Here is a 19,653-nt window from a genome sequence, read left to right on the forward strand (position 1 = left end):
GATCAGAGGCCTTAGTAAGATCTGTGGACACTGAACTTGTTAAAAGGTGTTTATCCATATGTTTCAGTACATACTGGTTACAGAGTAAGGGCCTTTATAATCGTCTATTCTGACAACTCCATGTTGAAGTGATGGATTGATATAGCACTTTTAGTGTAACTGGTGAGTGTGTGCAGCACTGATATTGATCTAAAGTCCTTTACATTCACTCACGGTACACATTTAGGAAATAGGCTTAATTATGGCCTCCTTCCATTCAACTGCCATTGTATTTTTGAAAACAAGAAGTTACAGAGGCAATGTGACAGGCAAATAGTATGTTTTTTGTATTGTATAATGAAGCCATCTGCTTCTGTAGGAGCATTTGAGAAGGTCTGATCTATTAGCTCTTCAGTGTTTTTTGGATTTAATTGCTTTGAAGTAGAATAGTGCAGAGATGGTTCTAGCTATGGAATGGGATGTTTAGGTGAGTGGGCGAGATTGAGGGAAGTGTAGAAAATTAATAGTAATAGGGCTGGTATCTGTATCCATAGCAGACAAGGTGCCAGAGAAGATGATAATTAGTGGGTTGAAAGCATCCAGTAATGCAGCTGAGAAGATCCAAGATATGTTTTTCATTAGTTTTATGAGAATTTGGCTTTTCCGTAGAAAGTTGGTTCTGTGCCTTCCAGCACCTTTTCTGTCCAGTTGTCCCAAGAGAATTAATTTATTGCTGTTATGTGCAAAAGGGACACATTTCCACCAATGTGAAGCAACATCACTTACTTTGTAACGAGTTGCACTTCTTTGATGACACACTAGATTTGATTATTTTTGAGAAGTCTAGATATTTAAAAAATGTTTGACTTGTAGTTATATAAATGTGTGCATTAGAGAAGATCCTACTTTATAAGGGATGTTGCTGTTTAGGATGAGTTTCCGGTTTATTCTGTAGAATTTCTACTTTAAGGCTGAGATGTTTTGTGGTTTGGTGTGAAAGACAGTTAATGTTGAGGGAGTGGTTAATATTTGTACTTCATATACAAAGTGTTAGTCTGTAAAAGAATGTGATAGGATGCCAATGTCAGAGATTTTCTTGGGAACATTTCTCATTATTTAATTTGATAAGGAAGTATTTTCCTGATTTAAAGTTTAGTCTAATAGATCCTTTAATTAGTAAGTTAAGCAGAAGTCATTAAAGAAGTCTACAGTGCCAATGCTGGAGAGTCTAAGAAGGCTCAGGTTAAAATCTGCAAAACTGTGATATCTTTCTGAGGTTTAGTGTACTGTAGGATTTCATTAATTAGTAATTTGAACTTGGTAAGGTTAATAATATGGAGTGGGTAAATAGCAAGAATTACACTATTTAAGTTGGTTAATTGTAGATTTCAGTTTGCCAGTTAGGGCCATTTTTACTGTCGACCATGTCTTGTCCTGTGAGTAATGCTTTGATGTTGTTTTTGAGTAGGGTCAGGGTACCACCAATGTTACTTTTTGCTTGGGAGTTAAAGAGGCAGTTGGCTGTGCAAAACTGTTCAGTTTAAGTCAGGGATGTCTGATTTCAACACATGGTTTTGTAACATCTGCAGTGTTTGGGTTACAGGCAGAGAGAAATAAATCTAGCTGTTTGAGTTTGCTCAGCTTACAACCTGTACTAGAAAGAGCAAATTTTTGTTATCTGTTCTTATTTATTGGTGTATTGTATTGGCAGGAAACAAATAGTAGCTGAGGTCCTGAGCTGGTTTCCACAAAGCTACTTATCAGGGGAATGTTAATTATGTTAATATTTGAAGTTAATCTTATTGTGAATTTGTGAAAATTGGTAAGAGGAGGTGATGAAGACTTTTTCTTTGGGTCAGAGAGATGGAGAAGGTGGCAGTGTGGGTAAGTTCAGTTGTTATGGCTGTCAAATATGTATGTGGAAGACTGTATTTTGGGGCAAGTTACAGGGCGGGGACTGTTATGGATGATGTGAAGGGATGAAAATTTGGGGAATATTTATCATGGGAGGGGACAATAAGGGTGAATAAGAAAAAGAGGCATGGTCCAAAGGGTCTTTGTCAATTATTTGAATGCTTAAGATGTCGAACGTTATATGGTCGAGACCATATGTTCAAGATTTCAAGTGTTCGAAGGTTGACTTTTACAAGTGTCGTACGGTGTAGATTGGGAGAATTTCCCTTTTCTGCACTGAAGTGTGGTCTCAGAGTTGGTATATTTAAATAGGGGGGGGTGTAGGGGGGCTTGCCCCCCTACTCACACTTTTAGTGTATGCTTTTCTTTTTTTTTTTTTCTTTTTTTTTTTATTAGATATTCGAACTTCCAAATATTGACCATATGGTCTTGACCATATGGTATTCGACATTTTGGAAGTTCGAATATTTAACATAGACCCGGTCCAAAGGTTATTATGCAGGCTGGAGTAGCTGGCATTAGGATCTAAAGAAGAAGTATACTTCAGAGACAACCATATTTGGCAGCTGAGACAGTCGCAGGGTGTTGGTTACTTGTAATTATATAAACAGACAATGAGGAGGTAGAAAGGGTATGGTTAACATTAAATTGGGAATTTTTATGTCAGCTTGTACCGTTTGCGGTCCAGGGCGGGCGTTAATGGTTCTTAATAAAAACATTTTTTAACACCATTAGTTGAACATAACAGTTTCAATTTTACTTTCAATTTAAATATAACTAAACGGAAGACAAACAAGGTTTTTTAACCTGCTTGAACACATCATGTCCACGCATTTCTTTAAATGGCTAGAAAAGTTTTTGTTGGCTTATGTGTGGTAACAATTTATGGTGGTGGTAGTCGCTGAACTAGGGATGGGCATGTAGTTTGGCTGACAAAGTTATGGCGTTTTTGATATGATTCCGTTTATGGAACGGAAACTGATTAGGTATCATTTTTACCACAATAGCATAAACCCAATGTGTTTCTACTTTAAAGAGTACTTTATGGTTTTATTTAATATTTTCTGATTTTTTTATTTTTCATTTATTATTTGTTTTTTATTTGTATATTGCATAGTATAATAACATCCATTAATGTTTGTAAATAAAAGAGTTGCGAATTTAGTACAAATGATGGGGCTATTAAGAGCAGTATTTTTAAACAATAAAAATGGGGTAATATTGTTGATTTGTTTTTAAACAATGGCTTTTAGTGTTTTTAACATTCAAGCAAATTGTTAAGGTATTCATTTTAATTGAAATGGCAGTTTGTTAATTGAATAATTGACACCCTATTTAATGGGGAAGCTGTAGCAAGTGGATGTTTTATTTCTGTCTGAAGAAGGAGAGATACTAATCTCTCCGAAAGTGCTTGAGCGTAATAAAAGTTCTAACGTTACAGTTTCGAATAACTGTTGCTTCATTTACATTGGGATATCGTATTTGGTATACAATAACATACGATTTTTGTACGTGCTTGGTGAAAAGCTATCCCTTGGTTCTTTTTGTGTTTCGACAGTTTGTTTGCCTTTTTGGATTCGAGGTAGAAAGGGTGATGGATGGATGCTCAGTGCAATACACCCTTATGAGGATATGAGGCTGCTGGGTTACGTGTTTCTAGGTGTGCCCAATTTAATGAGAGAGGTATGATACAGTTAAAAAAAAGTGATAGCTGATTACTGAAATATTTTTGTGTGGCATTTTGGTATAGTTTGGTACAATTAGCTATGCTTAAATGTGGCTGTTTATTAGGATAACGGATTAATCGTTAAAGTAGTTTGTAATATGATTGGGGAGAAAGTGGAGGAGTTATGTAGTACAGCTTACATATTTTTGATAACTAAATGGATTAAACCCTATAAAAACTATTACACTCTTTTGAGTTATTTGGTAAGCATCACAGAAAGGTAACACAGGTTAGGCAATATACTACACACTGACTTTGTAGGAAAGGGATAGGAAGTGGTTTTAGTTTCAGCAATGCTGCTGTACAGATTATGTTTTGTACAGATGTGCAGAGCTTCTTAGAAAGGCATGTGTTCATTTTGGCTTCCTAATGAAATGTTGGCAAATGCCAAGTGCTGACAAGCTGAAAAAAAAAAAGACGAAAAACACAGGAGAAGAGCAAATCTCGAAAAATCACTCTTCTTAAAACTACTTTTTTAGGGAGGGACAATATTACATTGTGTGAGGTAGATGCAGGCTATTTTAAATGATTTTTCCCATTGTATAATGTGACTGCAGCAGTTTCCCTAACCCTAGTTCCTGAACGTTGCCTTTCCTCTATTCTTGATGCATTGATACCATTTAGCTGCATGGCATGTCTACCATCTCTTTTGGCATACTGCTCTTATATCATGCTACAACACAGGGTATAGCTATTTCACAGTTATGAACATACACTTGTGGCATGTTCAGAGATTTCTAGAGTGATGGGGGAGGGACTAAGATAACCAGTTCTATTACAAATAATGCATGCTGTAATGCATAGGAGCTTAATTCTTGTAATTTCATTGGGTGTTATCTCCCAAATTAATGAATTTTCCCCTCTTCTTTCAGGACCAGCACTGATTATCATACTCCTGACATGAATCTATGCCATTCAGAGGTGAGTGGTTGTTTTGTGGAACTCCTTTAACATACCCATTGGGTACAGATAGTAGTAAATTTGGTATTTCTGTCTGGGCTAAGTATAAGATACAGTGCAACAGTGTTTCTCCTGTAATTGCTTACATACGCTTGACCATAGGTTTTGTAGCTGTAAATATTGTGATACACATGACAATGTTAACATTAATTAATTTTTACATTAAATTCTTAACTGAGTAGTCACATTAATCATGTTTTACATTAATTTTCTTGTTAGACCAAATCCCCGATTCTCAACTACACAGTGAAAAACGAAGGAACAAGAGTAACCTCCTTTTCTTCTCGGCCAACAATGTCTCTCCCTATCTTTAGCCCTAGGAAGAACAGCTGTAGGAAAGAGAATCTTCCTGTCCCAACTTAAATACATCCTTTCTATAATTTCTGCAGCCTCCAAAAAACTCCAAACTACCACAAATTTCTGCCAACAAAATTTGCTGCTTCATTACCAACTCTCCCTGTAGACAGAATCACAGACTCAGTCTGTCCAAAGCCATCTGACTTCTCATAAAACAGTCAGCTTACTTTCTACTTGGCACACAGCTCTTTAAAATACTACATCTAGAAACATACTTAACTTTTTCATCAAAACTGATTAAAAAGAATAACCTTGGGAATTAGTCTAAAACTACTCCCAAACTCCTCTCGCCCACAGCCAATTTGTAATGGACCAAGCACTGCTTCTGTGCTCAAGCCCCAACAGTCTGGCAGTCTCTCCCCAAAAACCTTAAAGCACCTCACCTCTTACCCAAACTTTCCACAGTATTTTACAAAGCTACCTCGTCAAAGAAGCCTACTACACCTGCCTCAAAAAGGGCCATATAAACTAGCTACTTTTTCCCTCCTCCACTGCCTACTAGACTAAGTCATTTTATCACAACTACGGAACTATATTCCCTTTTCCCCACTGTAGTGCGATCTCGGAGTGTGAATATAAAAGTAGGGGGTGTGGGGGGTGCAGGGGGCAAAGCCCCCCTGCGTAAACATGGTGTGTGTGTTTTTTTTTTGTTTTTGCGTATGTGTGTGTGTGTGTGTGTGTTTTACCTTCTGTTTACCGAAACTGCTTTTTCGGTGAAAGCAGTTTTGGTAAACGGTGTTAGGTAGGGTTGGATTTGGACAGTCTTTTGATCAACTGTCCTAGATCCATATATATATATATATATATATATATATATATATATATAGGGTTTACTATCAAAATGACAAACAGAGATGCTCCGTAGATGGAAAATTTGAAAGTTGGAAGTTCAAGTTTCCATTTCACTGAACATCTCCATGTTCAAATGTTCATATCAGCGAATGTACAGTGTATTCACTGATATGAACTCGAACTACAATGAGGAAAGGGATGAATTTCCCAAACCCCCCTGTACCGCGATCTCTGTACAGTACTTCGAGTTCATATCAGTGAATACACTGTGCATTCGTTGATATGAACATTTGAACATGGAGATGTTAAGTGAAATGGAAACTCGAACTTCCAACTTTCAAATTTTCCATCTGCGGAGCATCTCTGTTTGTCATTTTGATAGTAAACCCTATATATATATATATATATATATATATATATATATATATATATTTGGGATATTACCTAACTTCTTATATAACATGTACTTCCAGTGAATTACTTCACCTAGGCAGCGTTTGAAAATGTCAGCTTTGATTAGTGCACAGCCTTGGTAAATAAACATAAATGAATGAATAAATAAATAAACAGAAAAATAAATCATAGCTAAAAGTGCAATCTGCTGCTATAGTTAGGCTTATTAGCAGGTCAGTAGTTAAGAAAACAAATTTCTGTTGATCACATGCTATTTTATTAGAAGACCAGGTGTTCGTTAGGTCGGTGATAAAACGGTGAGATATTGATCTGTATCTGAATACTTGTAGTCTGCATAGTAGATATTGTCTCTGTTCTTGAATTGAAAGTCTCCCAGCTGCATTCTTCCTTCTGGACAATCCTGTGATCAAGTTCAATGACATTTTCCTGAATGTGATATGAGTGAAACTAAAAAGTTGAAGTCCTAAATGACTGAAATTCCAGAACAAGAAAAGCAGCTATGTAAATTGCAGTGTAGATAACATATTATAGTAAGTAGTGATGGCAGTGTAGCATTCAAATCAGCTAAATGGGGTTGAATGTCAAATAGTGTAATGCACAAAATATAATATAATCAGAAGCACTGAGGCTATGAGCTTTAACAGACATTTCAACACTAATCCAGTTACCTATATGTATTTACAAAGCTTGGCGGTAAGTTTTTGTATAACAGCAATAAGTATCATAAGGATCTTGTCTGATGGCTACTCAATATGAACATGACAGTGACCCATTCATTCTGTGGAAATGGGAACTGGACATTCACAGGATAGGCAAGAATCCTTTGGCCCATTCACTCCTACCCAAGGAATGCCCATCGTCCCTTCATTTCCTGGCAAGAGTCAAATTTTAGGGAGCTTTGCAGGATGAAAGGAATGAAAAATGCTGCTGCACACATGTAGAGCAGCACATTCTAAGTCCATACTAAGGGGCCTTGGTCCTTGTTGAGGTCATAGGAATCGGGCTGCTTTTGGGTTGCAAATATGTAGTTTCTTTCAACTGACATACTACTTGTACCTGTGGAAGGGCAAGTAGAAGGATGGGCACACTAGGTGTTTCTGACTACTGTTGCCATGTGGTGTTGTAATTACAGGGCTGCATGTTAAAATTGCTAGATGCCCTCTTTCTAGAAGAAATAATTTCTTTGCTTAGAATAATTCTCTCTTCTTCCAAGTATTTACAAAGCATGGAAAAAACTTTCAGGTTAATATTTTTCTAGAGTTGAGCACCTGGCTCTGGAGAAGGCCTAGTTAGGATAATTATACCCCCTTTCAGCTATTACTAAAGGAAGGAAGAGACATTCTGAGTTTTGGGGTACAAAAGGTGGTAATGAAGTGAAAAAATAGTACAAAAGTTCAGGGAAAAGGCACAATGAAAAAATCAAAGCTAATGAAAGAACACATCAACTCAGAATTCATTGTATACAGCCTGCACCAAGGGCATAGAGAGATGAAGTCTTGACTATGGTCCAGGGGATCCAAGTGGCTTGAGTGATGCTACAAATGGGGAGGATGGCCATACCCATCCTAGAATCGAGAAGGGAGGTGTGCATGTTGAAGATACACTCCAATGGTATGATTCCCATGGTGTAGACCAGAGAAACAACTGTGAAGTGTTGACTTTGGGTGGACATGGCAGTCTTGTTGGTGACAACCTCTTTCAGAATTAAGGGGAGGTCCAATGATGATGCCTGTTGCACTCTTTAGCCACCTGGTGATACTGGGCATGGACAGGGGGCAGTGAATAATAGGAAACATTCCTCAGCAGTAGTATGATAATGCCACAGGTGCACCAGTGTCCTTGGGTTAGAGTTAGTCAAAGGATTGCCAAGGTGGCTTTAGCAGATATGCTGGATAAAGACAGTACTTGCAAGCAGCTGATGGTTATCTGTGGGAGTCAAAAAGAATTTACAAAAAAATACTCCATGATTGACTGGCATCATACCTCTCAACCCCTTAGCACAAGACATTTGGACAAAGCCTAAAATAATGGGGGGTGAATAAAGGCATAACAACAGGGAAATCTATTAAATATTGCTTTTATAAAATTAGAAAGTTACTAGAATAATAGGATTTGTGTAAGCATGCATTTTCTGAAGGATATGAAGTCTAAAACTCACATGTATGTCATTACTTAGTGACTTCAGTCCTCATTGATTTGCCAGAAAACCATAAATATAATGAGGAACAGATGAAAAATATAAGATAAAAATCTGGACATTCTTAGAAAATCTGGACAATTAAGAGGTATGACAGGTATGGCCTTCTTGGAGAAAGGAAATGTGGCCTTAGGCAAGGTAGTGGCAAAACAAGAATGGTCCTAAGAGTCAGTGGCTTTGCAATATATATGAAGCTCTGAATTTATAATACCAAGGTAGGAGGTTATAAAAATTGGTTAAAAAATGAAATAATTCAGAATAAACTTCAAAACGTATTGAAGACAACATGGAATTCAGTTTAGAATTACTACTATAATGACAGGATACCTCTCAAAGCCACTGATTATCATATGTAGTAGAGGACATTAAGAGCATTAGAAATATATAGACTGGAAAAGGCCATATGCAACTTCCTTTCACAGAAGACAAAGGAATGCTGGCAAAATATTGCATAATATTTTTCTGATACAGGTGAGGTTCTTAAAGTGGTAATAGTAATAGAAAACCCCATGTAAAAGTATGTGTAAACCATAAGAAAGCCACATCACTATGGCCAGGCTTACAAATGCCCCAGGGCAGATAGCCTAGTACTAAACTATGAAACTATATTCTGTGCATGTTTGTACCATTTTATGGGGTGGCAAAAGCCACATCACTATGGCTAGGCTTACAAATGCCCCAGGGCAGATAGCCTAGTACTAAACTATGAAACTATGAAACTATGAAACTATAAATGATTCCTTATAACTATCAGAATAAGGGACACAGGTACATATCTTGATGCAAGCTGATTGGGACAATAATGGGAACTATGGATTTATTTTTATTGTATTTGATTCTCTGATTGTCCAAGGTGTTGCTCAGTCCCAGGATTAGTTGATATGGACAATGACCATAGCCAAAGTGGCATAATAAGACCCTAGCAGATTTTGCTCTCCACATATTAGAAAATGATTGCCATTGTTAAATTCTCAGGGGGGGTTCAATAAACCCTACATGGTCCATTTCCACTGTGTGCTCATTGTGCTGTGATGTAAAGAGACACAGACTGTTTTGTATTCAGTAAGTAGCTCTACATGATGTTTAGCGCTGCACAAACATGGTAAACATCGTGGTGTGCTAATTACAGCATAAGCAGCTGAATTGCATGCTAATCAACCAATCAAACATGATGGAGCTATTCAACAAGCTATAAAGCAACCATGTAGACTCCATGGTGACTTTTCCTACAAATTCTAAAATCTATTGGAATACAGCCATGAAGGACTCTGCACAGAAAGAATGTTAGAGGGCTGCTGCTGCTTTAATTCATTGTTATGGGCAACAGGCTAAAGCCTATGCTGCTGCTGCCACCAACAGTCCTAAGATTTACAAGGTAAGTGTTTAACCTGGAGTGTATTATGTACTAATAAAAAAAAGAGTAACAATGGCAACATATCCTTGTGTGTGCCATAACAGATATACAGCTTTGCTCCCCCCCAAAAAAGAACAGCCTTTGCTAATTAAACTATATATATATATATATATATAAAAATATCAAATAGATTTGTCTGACTTAAATTTCAGCATATGCAGTATGTAGCTGACAAAATGCAAGCATGACCTCTCAAGTTTGGTAATCCTCTCTGCAGATATAGCCCAAAGTAAGAGTGTCTTTTCTGTGTTCTCTGCATAAACAAGTCTTCTCACCTTCAGTTTCCCTAGCTACATGGTTGCCTTGTATGGTGTAGATTCAGGGCTGTCAGCACAGTGAAGATGCAAATGAGGTGTGAACTCATTAGAATTGCTGAATCCTAAAATCGAGGATCCATGTAGGAGATGTAAACATAGTGCAGGCACTCCTAAAGTGTTTCTTGCTAATGGATTGTTAACTGTGAATAATTGCTGGTTGGGAGAAACAGCAATGCAATCTGTCTTACTTTCACTGGGTGTGTCAAATTAGATCTACATATGTGAAATGTAAGGCTGGAAATGTAAGTAAGCAGCACGCAAATCACAGGTTGTGTTCCTTAATATCCAACCTGCCTTTTATTTCTTGGCAAATACATATTACTATTTCCATTTAATATACTCACACATTTTAAGGGCAATGATATAGAATGGCTTACCCACTGCATGTGCCAGATTAATGGTCAGATAACTAAAGAATGACCAGCAAACACAGGCAGGTAACACAGATCTGTATATTCGCAAGCAATAATCATAACAGGTTGTGTGACTATAAGTGCACTACATCCAAGTATAATGTACAAATAACAGTTGTATGGTTTATGGTTTCATATTACTGTAGATGATGTTGCAGTTGATTGTGTACAGAATGGTTTTCTTTCCTTCCTGCAAAGCTGGGTGTGTGGCAAAGTAGGATAAGGCACCCATCCTTTGTTCTGAAAATTCATTGGATTGAGAGTTAAAATCCCCAGATCTCTGTAGACATATCTAATGTGAACCATCATTTTCTAGTGTGTATGTCATATATTTCCCTCATTTTAACTAATTTTTAGATTTTAAAATCTAGGTGCTTAGGATTTCTCTCTCTCTTCCCCCCTTGGCTGACCTGGTGTGACTTTGTTTGAACTCTACAGTTCCCTACAAAACGGTGTCTACTGGACTGCAACCAGTTTCTCTCAACATTTAAACAGATTGAACTCTACAGTTCCCTACAAAACGGTTTCTACAGGACTGCAATCAGTTTCTCTCAACATTTAAACAGATTGAACTCTACAGTTCCCTACAAAACGGCGTCTACAGGACTGCAATCAGTTTCTCTCAACATTTAAACAGATTGAACTCTACAGTTCCCTACAAAACGGTGTCTACAGGACTGCAATCAGTTTCTCTCAACATTTAAACAGATTGAACTCTACAGTTCCCTACAAAATGGTGTCTACAGGACTGCAATCAGTTTCTCTCAACATTTAAACAGAGTAGGTTACACACAAAAAGCATTTGTTAAGCTTTCACTTACAGTGCTTTGTAATTAAGCAGGTCACCATATTGGTCAGCCATAGGGCTCTTTGTTTCTACTTGAGTGGTTGCCTCCTTCCCCTGTAACTGCAGTAAATTGACTCTTACATTAGAGCTGTAATACTTACCTTATAGCTTTAGGACACCTTAGGAAACCTTGTAAACTGCAATAGCCCCGCTACATTTGCCCTCGCTATGCTCGGGCTCTCTTCGCTCCCCTCCCTGCCCCAATTCCCTCCCGCCCCCAGTACCTCTAAATTTATAGTACTATAGCCACTCCCCCACTTTCTAGATCTTATCTGCTTTCATCTGGGATAATTCCACCCACCCCTATTCTACTACCTACATTTAATAGCACCTATCAGCTTTCATCTGGCATTCTCCCATCCCCCCTTCCAGTACCTTTACCTCACCACTCTATCTTCTGGTGTTGCATCACCAGGTAAAACAGTTCCTTCACTCACTAGCTGAATCACATATAATGATATACTCCTCTTTACTACCCCTCTTGTTCACACCCCTCTTGTTCACACCATACCTCCTTACCTTGTATGAAAACCAGTTTCTTACGGGATTTCAGGTCCCAAAAGGCCATACCATCACCCCAGCTGTAAATCCTTCCACCTTCAACCATACTTACAGTACCAGATCCTATCCAACATCTTGTTCAGTCTATCAACATCTCAACCCCAGGCATATTAGCTCTAGATCCAAACACTACCACAAACTAATAAACAAATTCCTGAAGTTCATCACCAAGTATAGACTCAACCTAATACTTGGTGGTGATATTCACCCCAACCCTGGCCCACTCACTTCAGATACACATACCCCTCTACTTGTAATCTAAGCTACAAACCTACAATTAATAGGCCAACTAACTCTCTCCTAGTCTGTCATCTCAATATTAGAAGCATTAATAACAAGGTACATGAATTGTATGCACTTCTGGATGTCCACTCCCCTGAGATTCTCTGTTTATCTGAAACCTGGTTAAAACCTAACACTAAAGACAATGAAGTGTTACCACCTGAGTACAACATACACAGGCTGGATCGTGCTTCGAGGAAGGGGGGGTGGGGTAGCTGTACTCTATAAATCTGAGTTGAATGTCACCATAGATGTAATACAACCTCCTCAGATTAATAACTCTGAGATTCTTGCCACCAAATTGCAACTTAATACAAATAAATGCATTAATATCATCTGTATGTACATTCCCCCAGGTAACAATATATCTACATTTGAAGATATCCTGCACTGGTTATCATGTCACTACCCCCAAGAAACCCTACTACTTGGAGACTTTAACATAGACTGGGGCACCTGTTCCTTAGAATCCCCAACTACCCATATTAACCTGCATGCATTTACACTAATCATATCCACCCCTACCAGGATAGGTAAACCCAACCAAAAAGAAAGTATACTTGACTGGGTACTCATAAACAGTTACCCCCAACTGTACACCTCTGGTACCCTCCTTAATGGCCTAAGCGATCACCTTCTCACATATGTAATTAAGCACAAAACCATTAATTCCCAACAACCCTTACTCAGAAAGGTTAGAAACAATAAAAACTTTGACCCTGCCAAATTCCAACAAGAACTAAACTCATGTAATTGGTCTATTCTAAAACACCTCCCCTTAGAGGAAGCAGTAAAATACTTTAACAACAAATTCCTTGAGATCCTTGATTTGCATGCACCTGTTCGTTCAAAGAGAACCAAGGCAAAAACTGCACCATGGCTTTCTATAGAGTCTAAACTCAAAATTACCCTTAGAAACAAAGCATGGGCTTTATGGCATTCTTCTAAAGACCCTCAAGATCACATTAAATACAGGCAATCCAGGAACGAAACCAAAAAATTAATTTTACAAGACAAAAAACAATACTACTGTAATTTACAGACAGTAAATCAAAATAACCCTCAAAAGTTTTGGGCAGGTTTAAATAATCTACTACATCCTGGATAAACTTCAACCCCAATCCCTGCTGCTACTATTGATAAAACCCCTGAAGATGTTTCTGATAGTTTTAACCAATTCTTTACTGAGACAATTCAAGCCCTAGCCAGCCAACTACCTCCTAGCTCCCCTGGTCCTGAAAGTAGCACCCCTAGAAACCTACTTGCATTCAGCTTCCAACCAGTCTCCACTTCACTTATCTGTACCTTGATCAAAAAATTAAAACCCACTACACTTTCTGCTGATCAACTCCCTGCCGAGTACCTGCAAAAATCAGCTGATGCTATTGCTCACCCCGTCTCAATACTAATCAATCGAACCATAGTAGAAGCTAAAATTCCCACCATCTGGAAAATATCCTATGTAATCCCACTTCACAAAGGAGGCAGCTCTACTGAATTCTCCAATTATAGGCCAATAGCTATACTCTCTCCACTTGCAAAGATTATGGAAAAATGTATTCATAGACAACTCATGCACCACCTAATCCAAACTCGCCTTATGGCAGACACTCAGCATGGATTCTGTCCTCATCACAGCACTACTTCAGCCCTCCTAGCCTTTACTAACACCATAAACCATAATCTCAACAATAATTATATATCCTCAGCCCTCTTTTTGGATCTTTCCAAGGCATTCGATATGGTTGATCACCAACTTTTAATCCACACCCTGCAAACATTCTGTCTAGATACTGGAGCCCTCCAATGGTTTCAATCCTACCTGAATGGTCGACAGCAGGCTGTCCTCTGGCAGAACAAACTCTCTAACCTTCTACCTAAAACCCTTGGAGTACCACAAGGCTCTATACTAGGGCCCTTGCTGTTCTCCATCTTCATTAACGACCTTTATACTGTCATCCCAAAAGTCAGTTGTATCCAATATGCTGATGACTCTACTCTGATTTGCTCAGCCACATCTCAAGTAGAGTTATGGTCAGCTACCCAGACCACCTTTAATACAATAGAAAACTGGCTTTCTGAACATCGTCTGATCCTAAATCCCAAAAAAACTAAAATGCTGTTATTTTCACCAACACGTAGGTCTACCGCTTTCGCCTTTACCATAAAATCAAATGATGGCACAATAATCTCCCCTGACCCATCTACAAAACTATTAGGTGTCATCATAGACAATGATCTCAAATTTGACCTACATGTTAACCAAACTATCAAAACCATCAATAAAAAACTAGGGTCACTTTACAGAATAAAAGCCTTCCTAACCCCTCCAGCTAAAATTGCCATAGCTCGCTCTCACCTTCTTTCAACCCTCTACTCTCGAATTTGAACAAGACTGTCCTTAACAAACTCTCAATTTGCTACAACCACATTGCCAGGTTTGCCACTGGGCTGCCTTTTAGGACACATCATTGCATCAATCTAAATCAGCTTGGTTGGCTTGAACTACCTAGCCTAATCCAGTATAACCAACTGATTATGGCCTATAAAATCCTCTATAATCCGGACAATACTCCTGCACTTAAAAATATTATCACCCCCTATAACAATCCTAGACCGCTTCGATCCTCTAACAAACTACTAATTCATACTAGCAAAATTAATAACACAGCCGGTGATTCTCTCTTTGCAAACTCTGTAAGTAGATCCTGGAACTCTCTTCCAGCTGATATTACCTTACTTTCCACCTTAGGTCAATTTAAAACTAGACTGAAACAACATTTGTCACTTAACTGGCTATGTCAATGTATCAAGCCTGGCTAACTCGAATGTGTAAAAATCTGTTAACCAGTTTACTGTGTAATTTAATTTAATCCTGACTTGTGCTCAGGACTAACTGTAACCTGTGGAACTTGTTTAACTTGCTTACTTATGTAATCTCTGTAAATAGTCTGTTTGTAATCTGTAATGCTGGTATTATGTAATGATGTATCTGCTTACCCTTGGAGCTTTTCTCCCTGGGCCTCCGCTGAAAATGGACATGCATCCAGTCGGACTATCCCGGTCAACAAATGTAAAATAAATAAATAAATAAAATAAATACTGGCCCCTTTTTGTCTGTTTCCCTGTTCTGTCTCTGTTTTTTCTTTTTTTCCCCACTGTTGGTGCCATGCAGACTTAGTGCAAACATGGGAAACCAGAGAAATGAATGGCTGGTTTGGCTGTGCTTATCTCATTTGCGAGAAGTGCTTTAGTGAATAAACTGGACACTGGACTTCCATCCAGGCAGCAGACTGGACCCAGACAGCCAAAAATAGAAATCAGATGAATTCAATAAATAGTATTCATTTATCCAGACTCAAAATTCACAACTTTTTTGATGGTATGCTGTCTTATAAAGCTGCATGCTTTCCTTTCCCTTCTGGCATAAAGCTGCTGAGTCTGAAAGTGAAATGGAAAATCACTTAGAGCAACTTTACTAATTATCTGAGCTTTGCAAGTCAGGAAATACAACAAACTGTTAGCAGTCACCAGGAAGGAAGGTGGAAGGAAGACAAGACCTGAAAATCAAAATATTACTTTAAAAGGGGTATGTTATCTCAAGGCATATATTATGTTATCGAACTTTTAAAAGTTTGAACGTCATATGGTCAAAGCTAAAAGGTAAAAGTTTGAATAGCTAAAAAAAAAAAAAAAAAAACAACAGAAAAAATCTACCTAACTATTTTAAGCAGGGGGGCAAGACCTCCTGCCCGCCCCTACACCCCTGGTCTTTAAATATACCAACTCCGAGATCACACTACAGTGCAGGAAAGGGAAATCTTCCCATTCCACACTGTATGGAGATCTCCGTTGAAACGTTCAAAATTTTTAAAGTTCGATCATATGGTGTCGAGCATATGATGTTCGAACTTTTAAAAGTTCGATAACGTAATATACACCCATTATCTCAGCTATCTCTTAGCAATTTGCAAGTACCTTTATCAGATGATTTAATGCAGGAAACAGATATATGAATCACTGAAAAAAGCTTACCAACATTTTTTTTTACTGAGGATTCTCAAACTTGATATTGCTTTTCACTATTTCCATTCTAAGTAAATGGGACTGTGATTTGACTGGTCATTGTAATCTCATGAGCTGTGCTTTCACTGTGACATATAGGTTCATAGGTTCATAGGTTCATACTAGGCTATCTGCCCAAGGGCATTTATAAGCCTAGCCCATAGTCATGTGGCTTTCGCCACCCCTTTAGTTTGAATAAAAACTATGCCTATCATTTTTCTGTGCCTCTGTCAAGCAGTGACACTGAAGTAATCCCTGGGGTATATCTGCAATAAGTAGCTTTCTGAGAAAACAAGAAAATGAAGGCAGGTCTACATCCATGAGGGCATGGTTGGGAAAAAATAAAGTTAATAATAAGTAGTTATTGTGCTGATGGCATGTTTAGATTGTGCAGCATTTCATGGCAAGACAAAAAGCAAATATCTTTTCATTGCATTTCTTTAAGAGAGGCTACAGACTGTATCATATCAGTTATATAAATACAAAGACAGTTATGTGCAGCCTATACAGACAAGAGTCCAACCTAAATGGGGCGCACAGTGTGGCAGCAATTTAAACTTATTTGAATGTTGACATCATTTTTAGAGTACAAAACCCAGAGTTAATATCAATAAATGTTAGCATGGGTACTGAACAAAGCACAGTGCAGAATCTTTCTGAATTACATTGTCCACTCCAGTTTACTAGCTGAGAATCAATGGTCCACAGTGAATACATTTGTATCCCTGTTTTCTATATGATGCAGTTTATTTTAACCTATGTGCCACTTCTAGCATATATAGTGCATAGCCACCCCAAGGAGCATATACGCTATTGTGATATTGGGCATGCCCAGTGCTGCAACCCAGCTGTACTAACAGACTTTGAACAGGCCCTTCATATTTTATGATATGAAGGGACTCAGTGCTCACTGATGCAGTACAGCTGTATTTTATAGCTTATTCTATACATACCTTGCGAGATATAAACATGGGTTCCACAGTCTATACTTATATGCATAGTCAACATGCAGTGATGGGTGCAAAGTCAGCAGTGCATATCCCAGTAAAGCTGGTCTTTCATCCTGATTGTCCTGCGTGGTTGTGATGTGTAGAGTGCAGAATGCTGTGCATGCAGCCAGCACTCTGTACCTGATTCTGATTCATTTACTGACTGTCTACAGCTCTTAGTACATTGTCTGAATGAAGAGAACACAATACTGCTGCTTTGTGTAGCAGTCATTATAAAGAGGTATATACTGAATACTAACTGGCAGGCATATAATTCTGTTGCTGAATCACATGGCTGTCAACAGTGCAATGGGAACACTATCTGTATTACAACTATCATGCAGCATAGGTGCAGCCTCTGAATCCAGATGCTCATCCAGATGTTCATTGTTTGTTTCTAAACTGACTGCTAGCATTGCCTTCATTTAGCAAATATTTCAAGCTTACACTGTTTATCTTGTAGCAGACAGATGAGGAGCAGCATTCATAAATAGGTTTCACACTCTGTGGTGACAGTTTCTTTGGTTCATGGTCATGTGCAGGTTATGCATAACTCAAGTTGTGAAGCAGTGCATTGGACTGCACTGTGCATTATGCAAGGTATGCAAATTACTTCTCAAATGCCACACAGCATCTTTGCCAGCTCCATTGTGGGTTATGTGGCTGCAGACCATTATTGGATGACTCTTCTACACATCTGTTTTAGGCCCTGTGTTATCTTCATCTAAGGTGCTACATGAGAGCTGTGACACTATCATTTATGCTTCTGTCACTGGACTATATTAGGTATGCCCATACTGAGGCAATGTGCACAGGTGAACTTGCCTGTTATGACACTAGGGAACCATATATAATGATGTCATCCACAGGAAGGGACTTTCCCTGTGGGGATGATGGGTACTCTTGTACAACCACAGTGCCCTTAGTATTTCTAGCTTTATCTTCACTATATCTGGTTGGTACCTCCACACCCAGGTTTGAGACATGCGGTAGCACTGAGTCCCTGGACTGTGATTTATGACTGACAAGCTGGGCATCATCATTGCTGGACAACTCCTAGTCACTAACATCAACCCTGCATTCAGATTCTTGCAGTACTCTATCAACCCTATTACAGCTAATACTTGTGAAAGCATAACATACAGAACACACTGTAAACTCAATGACATATGTTACTAAGGTGGCCATATGCCATGCAGGGAAAGGGTATTCATGCAGCAAATGAAAATATACCTTACCTTCCTTTAGGGATAGCAGCCTATGTCTTAGTGTCTATGGTTTCCATGAAGATACATTTGCAATGGAACAACTAGATTGCTGCAATGCACAAGTTAGATTGCATTACACCTAGTCTATCTAAGAGGTCTATAGGCAAAACTCTACTAGGTAGTACTAATCCAGGCTATCACTCACAGACTCACACTGTGTTAATGAAATGCTGGCAGCAATAGCCCATTGTCTTGTTGTACTCACCTATGGCACTGATGACCAGAGTAAGAGCTACCATGTATAACTGCATAAGAGGGGATTAATTCTCCCTCTCCCCTGCCATTTTAGGCCTTGCTGCTTGAAGACTTCCAGCAGGATTTTATTCTCTGCCATGCTGAAATTTTCTACCCTCTCCTGACCTGTTTGATGTTCTTCAATTTGACTGTTGCAGTATTCTTAACATGAGAAATCCCCTACTAATTGCTGTCTGATATCTGGCCAGTATACCAAAGCCTTTAGGTTGTTAAAGATACACCATACGCCACATGTATATTCCCCACGCTAGGCATAGGGCAGAAAGGTGGTGTTCTAGATGTAGCATCCTCAGAACATCTCTGCCACCAGTCCAAACACCATCTTTGAGCGTTGGTCTGTTTGCTCGAGTTGTTTGCTGGTTTACCTAGCCATTTTCAGATAAGCTCCCTATTGGGGTTTTTTGCTTATCCTTTTCTTTTGCATTTGTGTTGTTGTGGGGTTTCATGTCATCTAGAAAGGGTAAATGCCAGTGTGTAAGACAGATTCCCCATAAAGACCATCATGAGCAGTGCTTGTTTTGCTTAGGTGCTTCTCATGACCATATGTCTTGTACTATTTGTCAGGCTTTTGTTACAAATACCTTATCGTTCATCCCTAGCCATCTATCTTAAGTACCAGAATCTAAAGCTTTTAGTGAAAGTTGCTATGGAGGACACTTCTTGGTCCGAGAGTCAGCCATCTTTGAAGACGAAGGTTAAAAAAAGTCAGGTCAGATTCTACATCTGTTCTGCCTCTGTCAGACATATCTCTTGAGGGTAGTGAAAGCCTGGAGGATTGCATGGTTCCTGTGCTGGATTCCTCTGCCAAGACCAGTTTGGAGGCCGGCATGGATCCAGATTCTCACATGTTCTCAGAGGCCTTGCAGAAGTTCGCTCCAGATTTTCAGGGTGAACCATGGCTGA

The sequence above is a fragment of the Protopterus annectens genome, chromosome 2.part2 (assembly GCF_019279795.1).
Source record: "Protopterus annectens isolate FY-2018-M chromosome 2.part2, PAN1.0, whole genome shotgun sequence".
Lineage (NCBI taxonomy): Eukaryota > Metazoa > Chordata > Ceratodontiformes > Protopteridae > Protopterus > Protopterus annectens.